Below are 8,894 nucleotides of genomic sequence, written 5' to 3'. Positions count from 1 at the left end.
AAGCATTCACTTCTGCAATTTTCAGCCTATTTCGTTCAGTAAAAGCCAAGAAACGAATTTTCAGCCCCTATGTTAAAGTTGCATACAGATAAATTATCCCATACTAGCCGAAAGCACCCGGCGTTGCCCGGGTTCTTTTTGAATGAATTTACTACTATAATTCTGCTTTTACTCGCGGCCGTAGAAGATTGACTACGATAATTCAGCTCAGCTTTTCAATGCTAAATTGGCCCAGCCAGGCCGAGGCGGCCCCGACCGGACTCGCCACGTAGCCTATTAACTTCCGGGGCCCGGCCCAACATTTTTTGTTATTTTTGAAAGAATTTACTACAATAAATCAGCTTTTACTCGTGGCTGTAGAAGATTGACTATGATAATTCAGCTCAGCTTTTAAAAGCTAAATTGGCCCAGCCCGGCTAAGGCGGCCTCGACCGGCCTCGCCACTAAGCCTATTAACCTCCCGGGGCCCGTCCCGACATTTTTTGTTTCAGAGGATTCCTCCTATCTTTCACTGATTCAGGAGATTAGCGCGTGCAGACAAACAAACAAACAAAAACGTTCTTATATATATATATATATATATATATATAGACTAGCCGAATGCAACTGGCGTTGCCTGGGTTCTTTTTGAAGGAATTTACTACTATAATTCAGCTTTTACTTGCGGCCGTAGAAGATTGACTACGATAATTCAACTCAGCTTTTAATTGCGAAATGGGCCCAGCCCAGCCAAAGCGGCCTCGACCGGCCTCGCCACCTAGCCTATAACCTTCCCGGGGCCCGTCTTGACATTCTTTTTGAATGAATTTACTACTATAATTCAGCTTTTACTCGCGGCCGTAGAAGATTGACTACTATAATTAAGCTTAGCTTTTAAATGCGAAATGGGCCAAGCCCGGCCGAGGTGGCCTCGACAGGCCTCACCACCTAGCCTATAACCTTCCCGGGGCCCGTCCCAACATTTTTGTTTCAGCGGTTTCCTCCTATCTTTCACCGTTCAGGAGATTCACGTGTGCAGACAAACAAACAAACAAACAAAAACTTTCTCTTATATACAGTCACGTGAAAAAGTAAGTACACCCCTTGTAAAGTTTTGACTTTTTCAACATATTTCAACATACAGCTATTTGATCTTCATTTCAACAATATTGATAGATAAAGGTGATATAATATAACAAATATCATGAAACATTTACATTTTGTAGTCCATTGTATAATTTAAATAAACATAAATGCAAATTTCGCATGTGGAAAAAGTAAGTACACCCCGACATTCATCACGACTTCAAATACCTAAAATTCAAATCAGGTGCACCAGCTCAGGTGCAAATGATTAGAATATCATTAGAGAGGATCTTGGAGGAACCTGTCTTATTTCACGCTCAGACATTTAGTTTGGTTTGCTCTTTGTTGTTGAAGTGTGCGGCGTCACCATGCCTAGATCAAAAGAGCTATCTGAGGCCTTCAGAAAGAAGGTTATAGATGCCTACGAGTCTGGGAAGGGATTTAAAAAGATCTCCAAACAATTTGAAATCAATCATTCGACTGTCCGGAAGATCATCTACAAGTGGAGAAGATTCCAAACAACTGCCAACTTGTTCAGGCCAGGCCGCCCCAGCAAGTTCAGCCCGAAAGCAGACTGCAAGATGCTGAAAGAAGTCTCGAAGAACCCCAGAATGTCATCACGGGACCTACAGGTAGCTCTTGCCACTGTTGATGTCAAAGTGCACGAGGTTACCATGAGAAAGAGGCTGCACAAATTTGATCTACATGGGAGGTGTGCCAGGAGGAAACCTTTGCTGTCCAGAAAGAACATCAGGGCAAGACTAAAGTTTGCCAATGAACACCTAGGCAAAGACCAGCACTTCTGGAACAATGTGCTCTGGACAGATGAGTCAAAGGTGGAGCTATTTGGTCACAGTACCAGAAGACATGTTTGGCGAAAACCAAAGACAGCATTTGACCACAAGACCCTGATACCAACTGTAAAGCATGGTGGTGGAAATATTGTGGTTTGGGGCAGCTTTGCTGCATCAGGGCCTGGGCAGCTCACCATCATATAATCCACTATGAATTATTCATTGTACCAGAGGGTGCTTGAGGATAATGTGAGGCCATCTGTCGGAAAGTTGAAGCTCAACCGAAGGTGGACCTTGCAACATGACAATGACCCTAAACATACCAGTAAATCCACCAAGGAATGTCTGAAAAGAAAGAAATGGAGGGTTCTGGAATGGCCAAGTCAAAGCCCGGATCTAAATCCCATTGAGGTATTGTGGGTGAATTTGAAACGAGCTGTGCATGCAAGAAACCCCTCAAACATTGCACAGCTGAAAGAATTCTGCATGGAGGAGAGGGCAAAAATTTCTCCCAGTCGATGTCAGAGACTGGCAGACAGTTATAAGAAACGCTTACTTGAGGTTGTTTCTGCCAAAGGGGGCAATACCACCTCTTAGAGCCAAGGGTGGACTTACTTTTTCCACATGTGAAATTTGCATTTATGTTTATTTAAATTATACAATGGACCATAAAATGTAAATGTTTCATGATATTTGTTGTAATATATCACCTTTATCTATCAATATTGTTGAAATGAAGATCAAATAGCTGTATGTTGAAATATGTTGAAAAAGTCAAAACTTTACATGGGGCGTACTTACTTTTTCATGTGACTGTATATATAGAAGAAGAAGACATTTCAAGAGAGGGGCGCTTTGCACCTCCCTCGATATCACATTTGATGAACTGTAATCATAATCATTGCATTTAACCCTAGGATACAATTTCTCAAGATAACCCCTATAATGCAATCGGGGTTCTTTTATGGCCTCAGGCTATGTCTCTACAACTTTGTTATAAAAACGTTTTTAACCAAGATCTTTCATATATGCTTCAAAGAAAGAGTAACACATACTCCTGTATGTGTGTGGTTTTTCTTTTTCTTTCAGGATCGGGGGAATTGATTTTTTAAATTTTTACCCCATAACATTGCCTGGCATGATTGTTTCACTGTAAGTTTGTTATAAAAACGATTTTACACATTATCTTTCATATTCACTTCGAATGAAGGGTAATACATATTCCTGTATGTGTGTTTTGGGTTTTTTTCATTTCAGGATCAGGGGATTAATTTTTTTAATTATACCCCTAGAATGCATTTGTGGGTCTTTTTGGACCCGGGCTCAACATGATTTTTGTATCTCTATAACTTTGTTATAAAAACGTTTTTTCCCATTACCTTTCATATATGCTTTGAGTACAGGGTAATACATATTCCTCTGTGTTTTTTTGGGGGGGGGGGGGAGGGGGGGTTATCAGGATGGGGATGAATAATTATTTTTAATTTTTACCTCATAACATTGCCTGGCATGATTGTTTCACTGTAACTTTGTTATAAAAATGATTTTACACATTATCTTTCACATACACTTTGAAGGAAGGGTAATACATATTCCTGTATGTGTGTTTTGGGGGTTTTTTTCTTTCAGAATCGGGGGAATTCATCCTTTAACTTACCCCCCCCGCCCTCCCCCTTACCCCACGAATGCAGTCGTGGGTATTTTTGGACCTGTTTAGGATTTAGGTTATTTTAAAATAAAAAAATATAAAAAAATAAATAAGTAATTTTCTTTACTATTGTATTCATTTAGATGTATTGTTTTAATTATTATTATTATTATTATTGAATTATTGCATTCCCACCTCCACCCCCCTCACCCCTTTATAAAGTGGTGCTGCGTGCGTGCGTGTGGTGTGTTCCAATGTACCTTCCACATCCTTTGACCCACAAGACTCAAACTGGGCTTGAGGATTGTTTGCTCCCCCAGATTAATTTTGCACTATTAGCTACCCCCACTCATGAATGTGTGTGAGGGGGAGAAGGGGTGGATGGGGGTAAAAAAAAACAGATGCATTCCAATGGCATGTACGAGTATTTACAAAAAAACACAACACAATAAATCCATTCACTTGTAAATTAGTGTATTACTCATTGAAAACCCCTGCAGAATAGATCCATTCACTTGTAAATTAGTGTATTACTCATTGGTAATCCCTGCAGAATAGATCCATTCACTTGTAAATTAGTTTATTACTCATTGGTAACTCTTGCAGAATAGATCCATTCCCTTGTAAATTAGTTTATTACTCATTGGTAACACCTGCAGAATAGATCCATTCACTTGTAAATTAGTGTATTACTCATTGGTAACCCCTGCAGAATAGATCCATTCACTTGTAAATTAGTTTATTACTCATTGGTAACCCCTGCAGAATAGATCCATTCACTTGTAAATTAGTTTATTACTCATTGGTAACTCCTGCAGAATAGATCCATTCACTTGTAAATTAGTTTATTACTCATTGGTAACGCCTGCAGAATAGATCCATTCACTTGTAAATTAGTTTATTACTCATTGGTAACTCCTGCAGAATAGATCCATTCACTTGTAAATTAGTGTATTACTCATTGGTAACTCCTGCAGAATAGATCCATTCACTCGTAAATTAGTTTATTACTCATTGGTAACCCCTGCTGAATAGATCCATTCACTTGTAAATTAGTTTATTACTCATTGGTAACTCCTGCAGAATAGATCCATTCACTTGTAAATTAGTTTATTACTCATTGGTAACACCTGCAGAATAAATCCATTCACTTGTACATTGGTGTATTACTCATTGGTAGCCCCTGCAGAATAGATCCATTCACTTGTAAATTAGCGTACCCTTATTTACACGTTAATGGATCTATTATGCAGCGGTTACCAATGAGTAATACCCTTATTTACAAGTGAATGGATTTATTGTGTTGTGTTTTTTTGTAAATATTTGTACATGCCATTGGAATGCATCTGTTTTTTTTACCCGCCCCCTCCTCTCCCCCTCACACACACATTCATGAGTGGGGGCAGGTAATAGTGCAAAACTAATCTGGGGGAGCAAACAATCTTCATGCCAAGTTTGAGCCTTGTGGGTCAAAGGGTGTGGAAGGTACATCGGAACACACCACACGCACGCATGCAGCACCGCTTTATAAAGGGGTGAGGGGGGTGGGGGTGGGAATGCAATAATTCAATAAAAAAAAAAAAAATTAAAATAATACATCTAAATTCTAAAATAATACAATAGTATAGAAAATTCCTTTTTTTTTTTTTTTTTTACAATAACCTAAATGCTAAACCGGTCCAAAAAGACCCACCACTGCATTCGTCGGGGGGAAATTTTAAAAATAAATTCCACGGATCCTGAATGAAAAAAACCCCCAAAACACACATACAGGAATAGGTAATACCCTTCCTTCAAAGTGTATATGAAAGATAATGTGTAAAATCGTTTTTATAACAAAGTTACAGTGAACCAATCATGCCAGGCAATGTGATGGGGTAAACATTTTTAAAAATATTCCTCCCCATCCTGAAAAAAAAACCTCCCAAAACACACAGAGGAACATGTATTACCCTGTACTCAAAGTGTATATGAAAGATAAGGCCAGATAAAAAAAAGAGTTGGTGATCGTCCTTTTTTCTCTAAAGTTCGGGTAGGGAGGGAGGTTTTTATTTTTATTTTTTATTTTTTTTCCTACTTTTCATTGAGTTTTGTTGACATGGAAAAATATGAAATAAAGACTCCTTTCTCCTCAAAATGATTTAATTTCTTCATTCATCTCACAGATTTACAGACATTGCCCAAATCTCTATGAAACACAGTGTTTGTGTGATTTTGGATGATGTTGAATGTCCTAGCTGAGCTTGGTAGTGAAAGGGCAAGACACCTGTACATGTATATCCACCATGACATCGGAAAAACAGATAAACACCATGCCCTTGGCACCTTGAAACTATCGAGCATGTTGAACAAGATTTCTGCCACGCTTTGGTACTGGCTTTGCAGTACAAATGTTACATTGAGGGTATTGCCCTGCCTTTTCAACCAAATTCTCCTCAGTACCACAGTGGATGCAGAGCATTTCATAGCCAGCAGAGTAGTACGCTAGTTCTATAGGGGAAGCACAGTTCAGATTGGCTCGAACATAAAGATCAGCGAGTCTGGTATCCTGTTCAGGATCGTCATCACCATTGTCGTTGATCTCCGTGAACACACTTCCACAGCTGTAGAGAATGGTGTCCATAGCAGCACGAATCAATAGATTTCAGCGGGAAAAATCTCACACAATAGCCGCCATGAATGGCTAACGTAAAATGGGTGAAGTTGCCCTAGGCACTTGCGACGCTCAGCGCAACATGCACTGTGCAGCACGCACTGCGCATGCGGTGCAGAACGGCGCCAAATTTGACTGTGAAAAGATCGTTTTTTAATGATTTTTTCAAAATAAAAAATAAAAAAAGTTTCGGGTCGGGTGTGTTTCGTAGTGTCGGGCGGGGACGATCACCAACTCTTTTTTTAAATCTGGCCTAATGGGAAAAACGTTTTTATAACAAAGTTATAGAGACATAGCCTGAAGCCTTACCTGTGGCCAACAAAGACTCACAATTGCATTATAGGGGTGTAATTTTAAAAACAACCCCCCCCCCCCATCCTGAAGAAAAAAAAAACAATGCACACAGATATATGCATTGGTCTTTATTTGAAGGAATCTGAAAGATTATGGGTAAAAACGTTTTTATAACACAGTTATAGAGACATAGCCTGAAGCCTTACCTGAGGCCATAAAAGACTCATAATTGCATTATAGGGGTTTAATTTTAAAAACAACCCCCCCCCCCCCAATCCTGAAAAAAAAAACAATGCACACAGATATATGCATTGGTCTTTATTTGAAGGAATCTGAAAGATCATGGGTAAAAACGTTTTTGTAACAAAGTTATTACAAAACAAAATCATGCCAGACAAAAAAGACCCACGAATGCATCAAAGGGGTAAACATAATGGGGGTGGGGGGTGGGCGGGGTTGGACGTTTGGTCATATACAGGCTATATAATGCGCAGGGGGCAAAGAAGTTTAAGAACCACTGCTTCTTTATCTGATCAATACAAAACTTTGAGGGTGATCGACAGGAAATGTGATTGGTGGGTTAAATTTATGACATCATTAATGACATGGTTTCGCAGCCATATTTTAAAAAAAACCTTAAAAACCTCCTCCGAAACGGCTGAATAGATCAATGCGACACTTTACAGGTATGATCGACTACACATGTGGAACAAAGTTTGATAGCTATGATATAATCGATGACATGTTATGGCAGCCATATTGTATTTCAGCAAAAATGTTTAAAAGTCCTCTCTCAAACCACGAAACCGAATGACGCAAAACTTTAACTGTGTCTTCGACTCCTCTTGGATAGAGGAGTGATCACAAAAATGTCATCAGTCACGTGGTCTGACAGCCATATTGGAATGAAGGAAAATGTTTTTAAAATATTTTTTTAAACTGCTTCATAATCGGAATGAGTGGCATGGAACGGCATCGTAATTGGAACGGGCAGCATGGAATGGCATCGTCATCGGCACAGGTGGCATTCGGTACCTGGCAAAATTTTATCTTAATATTCAGCTCACTTTGAACGTAGTTCCAGGTAGCTTATGTGATGACACGTCGTCAGTCCGTCAACACTTGCAACCACTACTCCGAAACTGCTAATGGGATTGTGATCAAACTTGGCACAAATGATAGTTGGTATGTTGCAACTCAAGTTTGTTCACAACATTAAGAAGTTCGGCTTCTAAGGGGGTCTACCGGGGGTCAAAGTGGGTCCAATTTTGACCCCCCTCCAACCCCTCCCCAAAATAGGTATTTCCTATCTTCTCAGAAACTACACACGCAATTCAAATGAAACTTGACCACAACTTTCATCACCTGTGATGTACCAAAGTTTGTTCATGGTATTTTTTTTGTTGTTGTTGTTTGCACGCATGTTTTTTTGCACCCACGTACGGGCACGCCCTAGTGGTATTTAAAAGCAAGACCAAAAGTCTAACAGCGGTGTAGCCAGGCTTGTAAAATATTATAAACCACAAACACATATTATTAGCTTTTTTAAATTTTTTTTTTTTTTTTTTTTTGGTATACTGAATCGAGGCTCGTGAAAGAGCTAACATTTATTTCACAAACAAATCAACCAGACAAACAAAATATATAAAAAGAGGGAGCGGAAGACAAGATGGGGAGAGAAGGGGAAGCACACAAACATAACATATGAGAGAAGGGAGATGTGTGGGAGGGAGAGGGCTTGGGGGGAGGAGGCGTGGGGGGGGGGGGGGGGGGTGGGAGAAGTATAAAACACAAGGACACCAAGGACTTCCAGGACAGAAGTTGGTATTTAAAAGAAGTGGATTTGAGGTGAAATTAGCAGTGGTAGAAAAGATCAAGGTTTTGGATGGGGGAAGATAAGAGATGGTGGTGAACAGCTGTTTTAAAGACCTGGAGGGTGGAGTGGGATTGAAGAGAGTAAGGGAGTTTGTTCCAGAGGCGGGAGAAAAGAGGGAATGAAGGAGTGAAGGTGAGCAGAGAATCTTGATTTTGGCAGTTTCACCATAAGAGGGTTGCAGGCAGATCTTGTGCGACCTGTAGGAATATTTGGGGGACAGAGCCCAGAGAGAGCTGGGGGGGGGGCAAGGCCAGAGAGGAGTCGGTAGAAGACGGAAAGACCACCAACCTGCCTGCGGTGAGTGAGTGAAAGGCCCTTGGAGTTAGCTTCATCGCGGGAGATTCCAATGATTCTGAACGCTTTGGTTTAACAGCGTGAAGACGAGCTAGGTGTGAGGCAGGAGCACCAGCCCAGAGGGGAGAGCAGTATTCCATTGAGCTGCGGATGAAAGCCTTGTATGTGGTGAGGAGCTCAGGTGTGCCAAGGAAGGACTTCGCACGACGGAGGATGCCTAGTCGGCGACTGGCTTTGGAGGCCAGATTTGAAATGTGGTTTTCCCAGGAA

Source organism: Myxine glutinosa, chromosome 1 (assembly GCF_964187855.1).
Source record: "Myxine glutinosa chromosome 1, kmMyxGlut1.1, whole genome shotgun sequence".
Lineage (NCBI taxonomy): Eukaryota > Metazoa > Chordata > Myxini > Myxiniformes > Myxinidae > Myxine > Myxine glutinosa.
Note: the sequence above shows the minus strand (reverse complement) of the source record.